The following is a 19,652-nucleotide window of genomic DNA, read 5'->3' as shown; positions in this document are numbered from 1 at the left end:
AGATGAGTTACTTCTACTAGGAAACAGATGAGTTACTTCTACTAACAAACAGATGAGTTATAACTTCTACTAGGAAACAGATGAGTTACTTCTACTAACAAACAGATGAGTTACTTCTACTAACAAACAGATGAGTTATAACTTCTACTAGGAAACAGATGAGTTACTTCTACTAGGAAACAGATGAGTTACTTCTACTAACAAACAGATGAGTTACAACTTCTACTAACAAACTGATGAGTTACAACTTCTACTAACAAACAGATGAGTTACTTCTACTAGGAAACATATGAGTTAATTATACTAGGAAACAGATGAGTTACTTCTACTAGGAAACAGATGAGTTACTTCTACTAGGAAACAGATGAGTTACTTCTACTAGGAAACAGATGAGTTACTTCTACTAGGAAACAGATGAGTTACTTCTACTAGGAAACAGATGAGTTATAACTTCTACTAACAAACAGATGAGTTACTTCTACTAGGAAACAGATGAGTTACTTCTACTAGGAAACAGATGAGTTACTTCTACTAACAAACAGATGAGTTAATTCTGCTAAGAAACAGATGAGTTACTTCTACTATCAAACAGATGAGTTACTTCTACTAGGAAACAGATGAGTTATAACGTCTACTTACAAACAGATTAGTTACTTCTACTAGGAAACAGATGAGTTACTTCTACTAGGAAACAGATGAGTTACTTCTACTAACAAACAGATGAGTTATAACGTCTACTAGGAAACAGATGAGTTACTTTTACTAACAAACAGATGAGTTACTTCTACTAACAAACAGATGAGTTATAACTTCTACTAGGAAACAGATGAGTTACTTCTACTAGGAAACAGATGAGTTGCTTCTACTAGGAAACAGATGAGTTACAACTTCTACTAACAAACAGATGAGTTACTTCTACTAGGAAACAGATGAGTTAATTCTACTAGGAAACAGATGAGTTACTTCTACTAGGAAACAGATGAGTTACTTCTACTAACAAACAGATGAGTTATAACTTCTACTAGGAAACAGATGAGTTACTTCTACTAACAAACAGATGAGTTACTTCTACTAACAAACAGATGAGTTATAACTTCTACTAGGAAACAGATGAGTTACTTCTACTAGGAAACAGATGAGTTACTTCTACTAACAAACAGATGAGTTACAACTTCTACTAACAAACTGATGAGTTACAACTTCTACTAACAAACAGATGAGTTACTTCTACTAGGAAACAGATGAGTTAATTCCACTAGGGAACAGATGAGTTACTTCTACTAGGAAACAGATGAGTTACTTCTACTAGGAAACAGATGAGTTACTTCTACTAGGAAACAGATGAGTTACTTCTACTAGGAAACAGATGAGTTATAACTTCTACTAACAAACAGATTAGTTACTTCTACTAGGAAACAGATGAGTTACTTCTACTAGGAAACAGATGAGTTACTTCTACTAACAAACAGATGAGTTACTTCTACTATCAAACAGATGAGTTACTTCTACTAGCAAACAGATGAGTTACTTCTACTAGGAAACAGATTAGTTACTTCTACTAGGAAACAGATGAGTTACTTCTACTATCAAACAGATGAGTTACTTCTACTAGGAAACAGATGAGTTACTTCTACTAGGAAACAGATTAGTTACTTCTACTAGGAAACAGATGAGTTACTTCTACTAACAAACAGATGAGTTACTTCTACTAACAAACAGATGAGTTAATTCTGCTAAGAAAGGCTTGTCCTGCATCAATTTCTATCTGCGGAATGACACAGAAATACAAAACAAGAGCAGTTTGATATTATGTTACGAGGCCACGTTGTGATAGAAGTTTCCATCTGGTATCCATCTGGTATTCAGGGTCACCGTGGCCATTAAAGGGATACTGTGAGATGCTGGTGTTTATCCAGCGTGAGAGGAATTTGTCAATAGCATCTTTTTGTAACGTCTCCGCGTCCAGTATGACTGAAGTAAGACAGGAGGTTCACGCTACTCCACCTGTAGAATTCCATTCATTGCGCTAACGCTAGTTAGCGTTGGCTAGCGAAACTGACCTATATCTTCCTTCACATTGTCCTTCGGGGCGGCAGGGTAGCCTAGTGGTTAGAGCGTTGGACCAGTAACCGGAAGGTTGCAAGTTCAAACCCCCGAGCTGACAAGGTACAAATCTGTCGTTCTGCCCCTGAACAGGCAGTTAACCCACTGTTCCTAGGCCGTCATTGAAAATAAGAATTTGTTCTTAACTGATTTGCCTAGTTAAATAAAGGTAAAATAAATAGTTTCTCAGAACAAAAAACCCGTCCAACTGCATACCTGTTGGTGTACGCAAACATCAAAACCTGTTGGTGTACGCAAACATCAAAACCTGTTGGTGTACGCAAACATCAAAACCTGTTGGTGTACGCAAACATCAAAACCTGTTGGTGTACGCAAACATCAAAACCTGTTGGTGTACGCAAACATCAAAACCTGTTGGTGTACGCAAACGCAAACATCAAAACATGTTGGTGTACGCAAACATCAAAACATGTTGGTGTACGCAAACATCAAAACCTGTTGGTGTACGCAAACGCAAACATCAAAACCTGTTGGTGTACGCAAACATCAAAACCTGTTGGTGTACGCAAACGCAAACATCAAAACCTGTTGGTGTACGCAAACGCAAACATCAAAACCTGTTGGTGTACGCAAACATCAAAACCTGTTGGTGTACGCAAACATCAAAACCTGTTGGTGTACGCAAACATCAAAACCTGTTGGTGTACGCAAACATCAAAACCTGTTGGTGTACGCAAACGCAAACATCAAAACATGTTGGTGTACGCAAACATCAAAACATGTTGGTGTACGCAAACATCAAAACCTGTTGGTGTACGCAAACGCAAACATCAAAACCTGTTGGTGTACGCAAACATCAAAACCTGTTGGTGTACGCAAACGCAAACATCAAAACCTGTTGGTGTACGCAAACGCAAACATCAAAACCTGTTGGTGTACGCAAACATCAAAACCTGTTGGTGTACGCAAACATCAAAACCTGTTGGTGTACGCAAACATCAAAACCTGTTGGTGTACGCAAACATCAAAACCTGTTGGTGTACGCAAACGCAAACATCAAAACCTGTTGGTGTACGCAAACGCAAACATCAAAACCCCTTGACCTCTTCCTGCCCCAACACCTTCCCTAAATCACCCAACTCCCACATGGAAAGCACCTCCCATGCTTAAAAAAACAACACAATTACTGTGCATCAGACGAAACACCTCAAGTCCACCTCACGAAAACAAACGGCATCTCGACGCCGCTCAGACGGTGCTAACAAGAAGTCAGATTGTTAGCACCAGGGTTCACGGCACATAGACAATGACATACCTCATTAAACCCATACAAATCCCCAGACATCAAATCCCCAGACATCAAGAAAAAAATGATTCTCAACTTAATCCAATGTAGTTAACGATAAAAAGGAATTCTATTTGGGATCGCTGCTATTTGACCATTATCAAAAAGCTCATAGATTGTGTTTCGTGGGATGCATTTATTTAGTGAAACCCCATGAAAACATGTACTTCAACTTATATCCGTGTACATATCTGACTGAGATTTCTAGATCAATTCCTCAAATACAATTTTGTTCAATGTCTCTTGAGTCAAAAATGAAAAAAAGAGAGAAATATGAGTGAATGATTTGACCAGTTTAAACCAGATCTCTAGTCACCACACTACGATAGCTGGGATGAGGCGATGAGAGGAGGGAGGCTCGTAAAGAAAGAGAGAGAGAGAGAGAGAGAGAGGGAGCGGGAGAGAGAGAGAGAGAGAGAGAGAGAGGGAGCGGGAGAGAGAGAGAGAGAGAGAGAGAGAGAGAGAGAGAGAGAGAGAGAGAGAGAGAGAGAGAGAGAGAGACGGAGCGGGGGACACGAGAGGGTGAACTGCAGCCAAATGCCATTTTCAATCTCAGTGGTTTATGGTGCGTGCTCGGTGATTGGCTTCAGTGTGTGTGTGTGTGTGTGTGTGTGTGTGTGTGTGTGTGTGTGTGTGTGTGTGTGTGTGTGTGTGTGTGTGTGTGTGTGTGTGTGTGTGTGTGTGTGTGTGTGTGTGTGTGCGTGCGTGCGTGCGTGCGTGCGTGCGTGCGTGCGTGCGTGCGTGCGTGCGTGCGTGCGTGCGTGCGTGCGTGCGTGCGTGCGTGCGTGCGTGCGTGCGTGCGTGTGTGTGTGTGTGGGTGGACTGGCTATGAGCCGCACTGACAATTACTGTATCTCTGCAGGCTCTATGAGCCTCACTGATAATGATCTCTGCAGGCTCTATGAGCCACACTGACAATTATGTCTGCAGGCTCTATGAGCCACACTGACAATTATCTCTGCAGGCTCTATGAGCCACACTGATAATGATCTCTGCAGGCTCTATGAGCCACACTGATAATTATGTCTGCAGGCTCTATGAGCCACACTGATAATTATATATGCGGGTTCGATTCCCGGGACCACCCATACGTAGAATGTATGCACACATGACTGTAAGTCGCTTTGGATAAAAGCGTCTGCTAAATGGCATATATTATTATTATTATATTATATCTTTGTATTCTGTAATGGTGGTGGTAACCAGTAACCAGGATACACAATATGATTATCTATATGATTATCTATGCTTCTTACAGTTTTGCTCAAAGCTGCTGTCGTTGATTCATATTTTTTATTGTTGCAGTGGTCCACTCTCCTCCTGTCGCCGTACTTCAACGGGCTCGACCTGGGGAAGTCAGCATCCTCAAAGTTGCAGGCTGTGTCCCAAATGGTACCCTATTCCGTACATATTGCACTATGGGCCCTGGTCAGATGAAGTGTACTATCTAGGGAATAGGATGTCATTTGGAACAAGTACACAGGCGCTAGACCAGGTGCTCTGAGGTCAACCAAGACCAGACAGAGGTACAGTGCTGTAACATGAGACAGAAGGACAAGCAGTCTGTCAACTCAACTGTGTTATGCTTTAAGGTCAATATTGAACTGCTGATTTACCCTGAGGAAGGGAGTGGGGGGAGGGGGGGGGGGGTCCACCCAAACAAGGACAGGGACCAAGGCTTAAGGCTTAAGGATTAATTCAAACGCTGCAGTTAATGGATACATATACATAACTTTTACACTGATGCAGACTGGACTTTTATCTACCAAGAGAGTTGTCATCCGCTAGGCTGCAGCTGGTTCAACAGGAGCAGAGTCTGGTCCCGGAGGCCACTAGGCCTTCCTCTAACCTGGCTCCTCGCTTCCACGAGCCAGCCCCTCTAGCCCCCTCAGCCCCCCCCAGCCATGGGGCAGCACGGCCAGCAGTCAGCTCATTCTACATCCCTCCACAAGCCAACACCACTCTGGCACTCAACGAACTGTGTGGGGACATAAACAGACCGGAAACGGTTCACCCAGAGGCACTTCTGGTAGGTGGAGACTGGTAACGCTGGGAGACTGAAAACCGTCCTACCTCACTGCTACCAACACATCACCTGGCCACTAGGGGGAGCTAAAAACTTTAGACCACTTTTATTCTACGCACAGAAACACATACAAGCCCCTCCCTCCTTCCTCGCTTCAGCAAATCTGACCATGACTCTGTTCTCCTGCTTCCTGTTTACCAACAAAAGCTCATACAGGAAGTAGCAGTGATGCGCTCAATACGGAAGTGGTCAGTTGAAGCAGACGGGGGGGGGGGGGACTACAAGACTGTTTTGCAAGTACAGGAAATGTTCCAGGATTAATCCGATAGCCTTAAGGAGTTTATCACAACAGTCACAGGCTTTTTATTTAACTTTATTTGAATAAGGAAAACATATTAAGACCTAGGTCTTTCCAAATGCAAACTGTATAATACAAAACAAAATACACAAGATATGTACACATTAAAATGAAAAAAACACATTAATTCCAAGTACAAATAAAACATCACAAATCCCTCAGAAACGTATCCAAACCAAAAGCCATGGATTACAGGCAATACCGCGCTAGGCTAAAGGCTAGAGTTGCCGCTTACAAGGAACAGGGCACGGACATGGACACATATTTGAAAGCCCACTACGAACTCCAACGAGACATCCAACATGTAAAAGGACAATATAGGAAGAAGGTGGAATCCTATTACAGTGGCTCCGATGCTCGTCGTATGTTGTATCATAACCGATTACAAAGGGAAACCCAGCCGTGAGCTGCCCAGCGATGCAGGACTCCCTAAAATTAGCCTAAAATGCCTTTCATGCTCGTTTTGAGGAATATGACACTGTGCCTTGTGTTAAAGTCCCTGTTTTTCTGGATGACTGTGTGATTTCGCTCTCTATGGCCAATGTGAGCAAAACATTTGAACAGGTTAACAATCACAAGACCGGAATACCAGGGCACGTCCTCAAAGCATGCGAAACCAGCTGGCAAGTGTCTTCACATCCATTTTCCATCTCTTCTTGTCCCAGTCTGTAATCCCAACATGTTTTAAGCTGACCCCTTTTTTTGTCCCTGTTCCCAAGAGCTCCAAGGTATACTGCCTCAATGAATATCGCCCCGTAACACTCACATCTGTAATTATGAAGTGCATTAAAAGGCTGGTCATGACACACATGCTGACGACACGACGGTGGTAGGCCTGACCACCTACAGCAAAGAGACAGTCTACAGGGAGGAGATCAGAGACTTGGTAGTGTGCTGGCAGGTCAACAACCTCTCCTTCAACATCAATAAGACTAAGGAGCTGATTGTGGACTACAGGAGAAAGAGCGGAGAGCACGCCCCCATCCACATCGACGGGGCTGTGGTGGAGCTGGTCGAGAGCATCAAGGTCTTTGTCATCCATATCACTAAGGACTTAACATGGTCCGCACTGACCCGCAGTTGTGAAGGGGGCACGGCAGCAACTCTCCCCCATCAAGAGGCTGAACGGTACCGGAGCATCGGCTCTCAGGCCAACAGGCTCCGAGACAGCTTCTACCCCAAAGACTGCTAAATAGCCAGACTGATAAAATAGTCAAGGAATGCTAGCCGAACTGTCTGCACTGACCCTAAACACACACACTAGACTAGGCTTGGGCAACTCCAGTCCTCGGGGGCATGATTGGTGTCACACACTTCCTCCATCATCCCGAGCAAACACACCTGATTTAAGCTAATTGCATATTTAACTGTCAAATCAAATCAAAGTTTATTTGTCACGTGCGCCGAATACAACAGGTGTAGTAGACCTTACAGTGAAATGCTGACTTACAGGCTATAACCAATGGTGCGGGAAAAAAAGTATGTGTGTGTGTGTGTGTGTGTGTGTGTGTGTGTGTGTGTGTGTGTGTGTGTGTGTGTGTGTGTGTGTGTGTGTGTGTGTGTGTGTGTGTGTGTGTGTGTGTGTGTGTGTGTGTGTGTGTGTGTGTGTGTGTGTGTGTGTGTGTGTGTGTGTGTGTAGGTGGGTAAGTAAAGAAATAAAATAACAGTAAAAAGACCTTTGAAAAAAGAGTAGCAAGGCTCTATACAGACACCGGTTAGTCAGGCTTATTGAGGTAGTATGTACATGTAGATATCGTTAAAGTGACTATGCATATATGATGAACAGGGAATAGCAGAATGGTAAAAAGAGGGTTTGGCTCGTGGTGGGACACAATGCAGATAGCCAAGTTAGCCAATGTGCGGGAGCACTGGTTGGTCGGGCCAATTAGGTAGTATGTACATGAATGTATAGTTAAAGTGACTATGCATATAAGATAAACAGAGAGTAGCAGCAGCGTAAAAGAGGGGTTGGGAGGGGGCACACAATGCAAATAGTCCGGGTAGCCATTTGATTACCTGTTCAGGAGTCTTATGGCTTGAGGGTAAAAACTGTTGAGAAGACTTTTTGTCCAAGACTTGGCACTCCGGTACCGCTTGCCATGAGGTAGTAGACAGAACAGTCTATGACTGGAGTGGCTGGGGTCTTTGACAATTTTTAGGGCCTTCCTCTGACGCCGCCTGGTGCAGAGGTCCTGGATGGCAGGCAGCTTTGCCCCAGTGACGTACTGGGCCGTACGCACTACCCTCTGGAGTGCCTTGCGGTCGGAGGCCGAGCAATTGCCGTGCCAGGCAGTGATGCAACCGGTCAGGATGCTCTCGATGTTGCAGCTGTCGAACCTTTTGAGGATCTCAGGACCCCTGACAAATCTTTTTAGTTTCCTGAGGGGGAATAGGCTCTGTTGTGCCCTCTTCACGACTGTCTTGGTGTGTTTGGACCAATCTAGTTTGTTGTTGATGTGGACACCAAGGAATTTGAAGCTCTCAACCTGTTCCACAAAAGCCCCGTCGATGAGAATGGGGACGTGCTCGGTGCTCCCTTTCCTGTGTTCCACAATCATCTCCTTAGTCTTGGTTACGTTGAGGGATAGGTTGTTATTCTGGCACCACCTGGCCAGTTCTCTGACCTCCTCCCTATAGGCTGTCTCGTCACTGTTGGTGATCAGGCCTACCACCGTTGTGTCGTCAGCAAACTTAATGATGGTGTTGGAGTCGTGCCTGGCCATGAAGTCGAGTACAGGAGGGAAAAGAGCACGCACCCCTGGGGAGGTCCAGTGTTGAGGATCAGCGTGGCAGATGTGTTGCTACCTACCATCACCACCTGGGGGCGGCCTGTCAGGAAGTACAGGTTCCAGTTGCAGAGGGAGGTGTTTAGTCTCAGGTTCCTTAGCTTGGTAATGAGCTTTGAGGGTACTATGGTGTTGAACGCTGAGCTGTAGTCAATGAACAGCATTCTCACATAGGTGTTCCTTTTGTCCAGGTGGGAAAGGGCAGTGTGGAGTGCAATAGAGATTGCATCATCTATGGATCTGTTTGAGCGGTATGCAAATTGGAGTGGGTCTAGGGTTTCCAGGATAATGGTGTTGATGTGAGCCATTACCAGCCTTTCAAAGCACTTCATGGCAATGGACGTGAGTGCTACGGGTCTGTAGTCATTTAGGCAGGTTGTGTTTGTATCCTTGGGCACAGGGACTATGGCGGTCTGCTTGAAGCATGTTAGTATTACAGACTCAATCAGGGACATGTTGAAAATGTCAGTGAAGACACCTGCCAGTTGGTCAGCACATGCCCGGAGCACACGTCCTGGTAATCCATCTGGCCCCGCAGCCTTGTGAATGTTGACCTGTTTAAAGGTCTTACTCACGTCGGCTACGGAGAGCGTGATCACAGTCATCCGGAACAGCTGATGCTCTCATGCATGCCTCAGTGTTGCTTGCCTCGAAGCGAGCATTGTATTGATTTAGCTCGTCTGGTAGGCTCGTGTCACTGGGCAGCTCACGGCTGTGCTTCCCTTTGTAGTCTGTAATAGTTTGCAAGCCCTGCCACATCCAACGAGCATCGGAGCCTGTGTAGTATGATTCAATCTTAGCCCTGTATTGACCCTTTGCCTGTTTGATGGTTCGTCGCAGGGCATAGCGGGATTTCTTGTAAGCTTCTGGGCTAGAGTCCCGCACCTTGAAAGTGGCAGCTCTACCCTTTAGCTCAGTGCAAATGTTGCCTGTAATCCATGGCTTCTGGTTGGGGTATGTACGTACAGTCACTGTGGGGAGGACGTCCTAAATGCACTTATTGATAAAGCCAGTGACTGATGTGGTGTATTCCTCAATGTCATCGGAGGAATCCCGGAACATGTTCCAGTCTGTGATAGCAAAGCAGTCCTGTAGTTTAGCATCTGCTTCATCTGACCACTTTTTTATAGACAGAGTCACTGGTACTTCCTGCTTTAATTTTTGCTTGTAAACAGGAATCAGGAGGATAGAATTGTGGTCGGATTTACCAAATGGAGGGCGAGGGAGAGCTTTGTACACGTCTCTGTGTGTGGAGTACAGGTGATCTAGAATGTTTTTCCCTCTGGTTGCACATTTAACATGTTGACAGAGATTTGGTAAAACTGATTTAAGTTTCCCTGCATTAAAGTCTCCGGCCACTAGGAGCGCCGCCTCTGGGTGAGTGGTTTCCTGTTTGCTTATTTCCTTATACAGCTGACTGAGTGCAGTCTTCGTGCCCGTATCTGTCTGTGGTGGTAAATAAACAGCCACAAAAAGTATAGCTGAGAACTCTCTAGGCAAGTAGTGTGGCCTGCAATTTATCACAATATACTCTACTTCAGGCAAGCAGAATCTAGAGACTTCCTTAGATTTCGTGCACCAGCTGTTGTTTACAAATATGTTGTTTGTACAGACCGCCCCCCCAGAGCTTTTCTGTCATGCCGGTGCAGCGTTCATCCAGCTAGCTGAATATCCATGTCGTCATTCCGCCACGATTCCGTGAAGCATAGGATATTACCGTTTCTGATGGTAGGATTTTCGTGATCGTACCTCATCTAGTTTATTCTCCAATGACTGCACGTTGGCGAGTAATATTGACGGTAATGGCAGCTTTCCTACTCGTCTTCTGCGGGCCTAAACGAGGCATCTGGCTCTTCTTCCTCTGCGTCGCTTCCTTTTGCGAATAATTGGGATGTCTGTTCTGTGGAGTGTTTGGAGAATATCGTGTGAGTCCTGCTTGCTGCTGTTGTTGTAGAAATCTTTGTCTAATCCGAGGTGAGTGATCGCTGTCCTGATATCCAGAAGCTCTGTGTCTAATCCGAGGTGAGTGATCACTGTCCTGATATCCAGAAGCTCTGTGTCTAATCCGAGGTGAGTGATCACTGTCCTGATATCCAGAAGCTCTTTGTCTAATCCGAGGTGAGTGATCACTGTCCTGATATCCAGAAGCTCTGTGTCTAATCCGAGGTGAGTGATCGCTGTCCTGATATCCAGAAGCTCTGTGTCTAATCCGAGGTGAGTGATCACTGTCCTGATATCCAGAAGCTCTGTGTCTAATCCGAGGTGAGTGATCACTGTCCTGATATCCAGAAGCTCTATGTCTAATCCGAGTTGAGTGATCGCTGTCCTGATATCCAGAAGCTCTTTTCTTCCATAAAATACGGTTGCAGAAATATTATGTACAAAATAAGTTACAAATATCGCAAAAAAATCCCACATAATAACACAATTGGTTTGGAGACCGTAAAACGGCGGCCATGTCCTCCGGCGCCATTTTCCAAGATCACGATGAGTTGATTGTTGGAGTCAGGTGTGTTAGCTGGAACTGGGGGTAAACGTGTCACAACAATCAGGCCCCCGAGGACTAGAGTTGCCCAGGCCTACACTAGACCATATATACACAACATATACACTCTATATACACACTCACTAGACTATATATACACACTATATACACACTCACTAGACTATATATACACACTATATACACACTCACTAGACTATATATACACACTATATACTCACTCACTAGACTATATATACACACTATATACTCACTCACTAGACTATATATTCACACTATATACTCACTCACTAGACTATATATACACACTATATACACACTATATACACACTCACTAGACTATATACACATTATATACACACTCACTACACTATATATACACACTATATACACACTCACTAGACTATATACACACTCTATATACACACTCACTATACCATATATACACACTATATACACACTCACTAGACTATATATACACTCTATATACACACTCACTAGACTATATATACACACTATATACACACTCACTAGACTATATATATACACTATATACTCACTCACTAGACTATATATACACATTATATACTCACTCACTAGACTATATATACACACTATATACACACTCACTAGACTATATATATACACTATATACACACTATATACTCACTCACTAGACTATATATTCACACTATATACTCACTCACTAGACTATATATACACACTATATACACACTATATACACACTCACTAGACTATATACACACTATATACACACTCACTACACTATATATACACACTATATACACACTCACTAGACTATATACACACTATATACACACTCACTAGACTATATACACACTATATACACACTCACTACACTATATATACACACTATATACACACTCACTAGACTATATACACACTATATACACACTCACTAGACTATATATACACACTATATACACACTCACTAGACTATATATATATACACTATATACACACTATATACTCACTCACTAGACTATATATTCACACTATATACTCACTCACTAGACTATATATACACACTATATACACACTCACTAGACTATATACACACTATATACACACTCACTACACTATATATACACACTATATACACACTCACTACACTATATATACACACTATATACACACTCACTAGACTATATATACACACTATATACTCACTCACTAGACTATATATACACACTATATACTCACTCACTAGACTATATATTCACACTATATACTCACTCACTAGACTATATATACACACTATATACACACTATATACACACTCACTAGACTATATACACATTATATACACACTCACTACACTATATATACACACTATATACACACTCACTAGACTATATACACACTCTATATACACACTCACTATACCATATATACACACTATATACACACTCACTAGACTATATATACACTCTATATACACACTCACTAGACTATATATACACACTATATACACACTCACTAGACTATATATATACACTATATACTCACTCACTAGACTATATATACACATTATATACTCACTCACTAGACTATATATACACACTATATACACACTCACTACACTATATATACACACTATATACTCACTCACTAGACTATATATACACATTATATACTCACTCACTAGACTATATATACACACTATATACACACTCACTACACTATATATACACACTATATACTCACTCACTAGACTATATATACACACTATATACACACTCACTAGACTATATACACACTCACTCACACATTACATAACACAAAAGCATACCGACTCAAATACTTTCACACCATTTGCTGCTGTTACTCTGTTCTTTATTTTACTCTGATTATTATCTATCCTGATGTCTAGTCTCTTTACCCTGCCTTCATGTACATATCTACCTCAAATACCTTATTATTATCTATCCTGATGTCTAGTCTCTTTACCCTGCCTTCATGTACATATCTACCTCTAATACCTTATTATTATCTATCCTGATGTCTAGTCTCTTTACCCTGCCTTCATGTACATATCTACCTCTAATACCTTATTATTATCTATCCTGATGTCTAGTCACTTTACCCTGCCTTCATGTACATATCTACCTTAAATACCTTATTATTATCTATCCTGATGTCTAGTCTCTTTACCCTGCCTTCATGTACATATCTACCTCTAATACCTTATTATTATCTATCCTGATGTCTAGTCTCTTTACCCTGCCTTCATGTACATATCTACCTCTAATACCTTATTATTATCTATCCTGATGTCTAGTCTCTTTACCCTGCCTTCATGTACATATCTACCTCTAATACCTTATTATGATCTATCCTGATGTCTAGTCTCTTTACCCTGCCTTCATGTACATATCTACCTCTAATACCTTATTATGATCTATCCTGATGTCTAGTCACTTTACCCTGCCTTCATGTACATATCTACCTCTAATACCTTATTAGTATCTATCCTGATGTCTAGTCTCTTTACCCTGCCTTCATGTACATATCTACCTCAAATACCTTATTAGTATCTATCCTGATGTCTAGTCTCTTTACCCTGCCTTCATGTACATATCTACCTCTAATACCTTATTAGTATCTATCCTGATGTCTAGTCTCTTTACCCTGCCTTCATGTACATATCTACCTCAAATACCTTATTAGAATCTATCCTGATGTCTAGTCTCTTTACCCTGCCTTCATGTACATATCTACCTCTAATACCTCATTATTATCTATCCTGATGCCTAGTCACTTTACCCTGCCTTCATGTACATATCTACCTCAAATACCTTATTATTATCTATCCTGATGCCTAGTCTCTTTACCCTGCCTTCATGTACATATCTACCTCTAATACCTTATTAATATCTATCCTGATGTCTAGTCTCTTTACCCTGCCTTCATGTACATATCTACCTCAAATACCTTATTATTATCTATCCTGATGTCTAGTCTCTTTACCCTGCCTTCATGTACATATCTACCTCAAATACCTTATTATTATCTATCCTGATGTCTAGTCTCTTTACCCTGCCTTCATGTACATATCTACCTCTAATACCTTATTAGTATCTATCCTGATGTCTAGTCTCTTTACCCTGCCTTCATGTACATATCTACCTCTAATACCTCATTATTATCTATCCTGATGTCTAGTCACTTTACCCTGCCTTCATGTACATATCTACCTCTAATACCTTATTATTATCTATCCTGATGTCTAGTCACTTTACCCTGCCTTCATGTACATATCTACCTCTAATACCTTATTATTATCTATCCTGATGTCACTTTACCCTGCCTTCATGTACATATCTACCTCACCTTATTATTATCTATCCTGATGTCTAGTCACTTTACCCTGCCTTCATGTACATATCTACCTCAAATACCTTATTAGTATCTATCCTGATGTCTAGTCTCTTTACCCTGCCTTCATGTACATATCTACCTCAAATACCTCATTATTATCTATCCTGATGCCTAGTCACTTTACCCTGCCTTCATGTACATATCTACCTCTAATACCTTATTAGTATCTATCCTGATGTCTAGTCTCTTTACCCTGCCTTCATGTACATATCTACCTCAAATACCTTATTATCATCTATCCTGATGCCTAGTCACTTTACCCTGCATTCATGTACATATCTACCTCTAATACCTTATTATTATCTATCCTGATGTCTAGTCACTTTACCCTGCCTTCATGTACATATCTACCTCACCTTATTATTATCTATCCTGATGTCTAGTCACTTTACCCTGCCTTCATGTACATATCTACCTCAAATACCTTATTATTATCTATCCTGATGCCTAGTCTCTTTACCCTGCCTTCATGTACATATCTACCTCTAATACCTCATTATTATCTATCCTGATGCCTAGTCACTTTACCCTGCCTTCATGTACATATCTACCTCTAATACCTTATTAGTATCTATCCTGATGTCTAGTCTCTTTACCCTGCCTTCATGTACATATCTACCTCTAATACCTTATTATTATCTATCCTGATGTCACTTTACCCTGCCTTCATGTACATATCTACCTCACCTTATTATTATCTATCCTGATGTCTAGTCACTTTACCCTGCCTTCATGTACATATCTACCTCAAATACCTTATTAGTATCTATCCTGATGTCTAGTCTCTTTACCCTGCCTTCATGTACATATCTACCTCAAATACCTCATTATTATCTATCCTGATGCCTAGTCACTTTACCCTGCCTTCATGTACATATCTACCTCTAATACCTTATTAGTATCTATCCTGATGTCTAGTCTCTTTACCCTGCCTTCATGTACATATCTACCTCAAATACCTTATTATCATCTATCCTGATGCCTAGTCACTTTACCCTGCCTTCATGTACATATCTACCTCTAATACCTTATTATTATCTATCCTGATGTCTAGTCACTTTACCCTGCCTTCATGTACATATCTACCTCACCTTATTATTATCTATCCTGATGTCTAGTCACTTTACCCTGCCTTCATGTACATATCTACCTCAAATACATTATTATTATCTATCCTGATGCCTAGTCTCTTTACCCTGCCTTCATGTACATATCTACCTCTAATACCTCATTATTATCTATCCTGATGCCTAGTCACTTTACCCTGCCTTCATGTACATATCTACCTCTAATACCTTATTATTATCTATCCTGATGTCTAGTCTCTTTACCCTGCCTTCATGTACATATCTACCTCTAATACCTTATTATGATCTATCCTGATGTCTAGTCTCTTTACCCTGCCTTCATGTACATATCTACCTCTAATACCTTATTATGATCTATCCTGATGTCTAGTCACTTTACCCTGCCTTCATGTACATATCTACCTCTAATACCTTATTAGTATCTATCCTGATGTCTAGTCTCTTTACCCTGCCTTCATGTACATATCTACCTCAAATACCTTATTAGTATCTATCCTGATGTCTAGTCTCTTTACCCTGCCTTCATGTACATATCTACCTCTAATACCTTATTATGATCTATCCTGATGTCTAGTCTCTTTACCCTGCCTTCATGTACATATCTACCTCAAATACCTTATTAGTATCTATCCTGATGTCTAGTCACTTTACCCTGCCTTCATGTACATATCTACCTCACCTTATTATTATCTATCCTGATGTCTAGTCACTTTACCCTGCCTTCATGTACATATCTACCTCAAATACATTATTATTATCTATCCTGATGCCTAGTCTCTTTACCCTGCCTTCATGTACATATCTACCTCTAATACCTCATTATTATCTATCCTGATGCCTAGTCACTTTACCCTGCCTTCATGTACATATCTACCTCTAATACCTTATTATTATCTATCCTGATGTCTAGTCTCTTTACCCTGCCTTCATGTACATATCTACCTCTAATACCTTATTATGATCTATCCTGATGTCTAGTCTCTTTACCCTGCCTTCATGTACATATCTACCTCTAATACCTTATTATGATCTATCCTGATGTCTAGTCACTTTACCCTGCCTTCATGTACATATCTACCTCTAATACCTTATTAGTATCTATCCTGATGTCTAGTCTCTTTACCCTGCCTTCATGTACATATCTACCTCAAATACCTTATTAGTATCTATCCTGATGTCTAGTCTCTTTACCCTGCCTTCATGTACATATCTACCTCTAATACCTTATTAGTATCTATCCTGATGTCTAGTCTCTTTACCCTGCCTTCATGTACATATCTACCTCAAATACCTTATTAGAATCTATCCTGATGTCTAGTCTCTTTACCCTGCCTTCATGTACATATCTACCTCTAATACCTCATTATTATCTATCCTGATGCCTAGTCACTTTACCCTGCCTTCATGTACATATCTACCTCAAATACCTTATTATTATCTATCCTGATGCCTAGTCTCTTTACCCTGCCTTCATGTACATATCTACCTCTAATACCTTATTAATATCTATCCTGATGTCTAGTCTCTTTACCCTGCCTTCATGTACATATCTACCTCAAATACCTTATTATTATCTATCCTGATGTCTAGTCTCTTTACCCTGCCTTCATGTACATATCTACCTCAAATACCTTATTATTATCTATCCTGATGTCTAGTCTCTTTACCCTGCCTTCATGTACATATCTACCTCTAATACCTTATTAGTATCTATCCTGATGTCTAGTCTCTTTACCCTGCCTTCATGTACATATCTACCTCTAATACCTCATTATTATCTATCCTGATGTCTAGTCACTTTACCCTGCCTTCATGTACATATCTACCTCTAATACCTTATTATTATCTATCCTGATGTCTAGTCACTTTACCCTGCCTTCATGTACATATCTACCTCTAATACCTTATTATTATCTATCCTGATGTCACTTTACCCTGCCTTCATGTACATATCTACCTCACCTTATTATTATCTATCCTGATGTCTAGTCACTTTACCCTGCCTTCATGTACATATCTACCTCAAATACCTTATTAGTATCTATCCTGATGTCTAGTCTCTTTACCCTGCCTTCATGTACATATCTACCTCAAATACCTCATTATTATCTATCCTGATGCCTAGTCACTTTACCCTGCCTTCATGTACATATCTACCTCTAATACCTTATTAGTATCTATCCTGATGTCTAGTCTCTTTACCCTGCCTTCATGTACATATCTACCTCAAATACCTTATTATCATCTATCCTGATGCCTAGTCACTTTACCCTGCATTCATGTACATATCTACCTCTAATACCTTATTATTATCTATCCTGATGTCTAGTCACTTTACCCTGCCTTCATGTACATATCTACCTCACCTTATTATTATCTATCCTGATGTCTAGTCACTTTACCCTGCCTTCATGTACATATCTACCTCAAATACCTTATTATTATCTATCCTGATGCCTAGTCTCTTTACCCTGCCTTCATGTACATATCTACCTCTAATACCTCATTATTATCTATCCTGATGCCTAGTCACTTTACCCTGCCTTCATGTACATATCTACCTCTAATACCTTATTAGTATCTATCCTGATGTCTAGTCTCTTTACCCTGCCTTCATGTACATATCTACCTCTAATACCTTATTATTATCTATCCTGATGTCACTTTACCCTGCCTTCATGTACATATCTACCTCACCTTATTATTATCTATCCTGATGTCTAGTCACTTTACCCTGCCTTCATGTACATATCTACCTCAAATACCTTATTAGTATCTATCCTGATGTCTAGTCTCTTTACCCTGCCTTCATGTACATATCTACCTCAAATACCTCATTATTATCTATCCTGATGCCTAGTCACTTTACCCTGCCTTCATGTACATATCTACCTCTAATACCTTATTAGTATCTATCCTGATGTCTAGTCTCTTTACCCTGCCTTCATGTACATATCTACCTCAAATACCTTATTATCATCTATCCTGATGCCTAGTCACTTTACCCTGCCTTCATGTACATATCTACCTCTAATACCTTATTATTATCTATCCTGATGTCTAGTCACTTTACCCTGCCTTCATGTACATATCTACCTCACCTTATTATTATCTATCCTGATGTCTAGTCACTTTACCCTGCCTTCATGTACATATCTACCTCAAATACATTATTATTATCTATCCTGATGCCTAGTCTCTTTACCCTGCCTTCATGTACATATCTACCTCTAATACCTCATTATTATCTATCCTGATGCCTAGTCACTTTACCCTGCCTTCATGTACATATCTACCTCTAATACCTTATTAGTATCTATCCTGATGTCTAGTCTCTTTACCCTGCCTTCATGTACATATCTACCTCAAATACCTTATTATTATCTATCCTGATGTCTAGTCTCTTTACATTACATTTAAGTCATTTAGCAGACGCTCTTATCCAGAGCGACTTACACCCGGCCTTCATGTACATATCTACCTCTAATACCTTATTATGATCTATCCTGATGTCTAGTCTCTTTACCCTGCCTTCATGTACATATCTACCTCTAATACCTTATTATGATCTATCCTGATGTCTAGTCACTTTACCCTGCCTTCATGTACATATCTACCTCTAATACCTTATTATTATCTATCCTGATGTCTAGTCACTTTACCCTGCCTTCATGTACATATCTACCTCAAATACCTTATTAGTATCTATCCTGATGTCTAGTCTCTTTACCCTGCCTTCATGTACATATCTACCTCTAATACCTTATTAGTATCTATCCTGATGTCTAGTCTCTTTACCCTGCCTTCATGTACATATCTACCTCAAATACCTTATTATTATCTATCCTGATGTCTAGTCACTTTACCTTCATGTACATATCTACCTCAAATACCTTATTATTATCTATCCTGATGTCTAGTCTCTTTACCCTGCCTTCATGTACATATCTACCTCAAATACCTCATTATTATTTATCCTGATGCCTAGTCTCTTTACCCTGCCTTCATGTACATATCTACCTCAAATACCTTATTATTATCTATCGTGATGCCTAGTCA

This window comes from Oncorhynchus gorbuscha, linkage group LG14 (assembly GCF_021184085.1).
Source record: "Oncorhynchus gorbuscha isolate QuinsamMale2020 ecotype Even-year linkage group LG14, OgorEven_v1.0, whole genome shotgun sequence".
NCBI lineage: Eukaryota > Metazoa > Chordata > Actinopteri > Salmoniformes > Salmonidae > Oncorhynchus > Oncorhynchus gorbuscha.
This window is presented reverse-complemented; position numbering follows the sequence as displayed.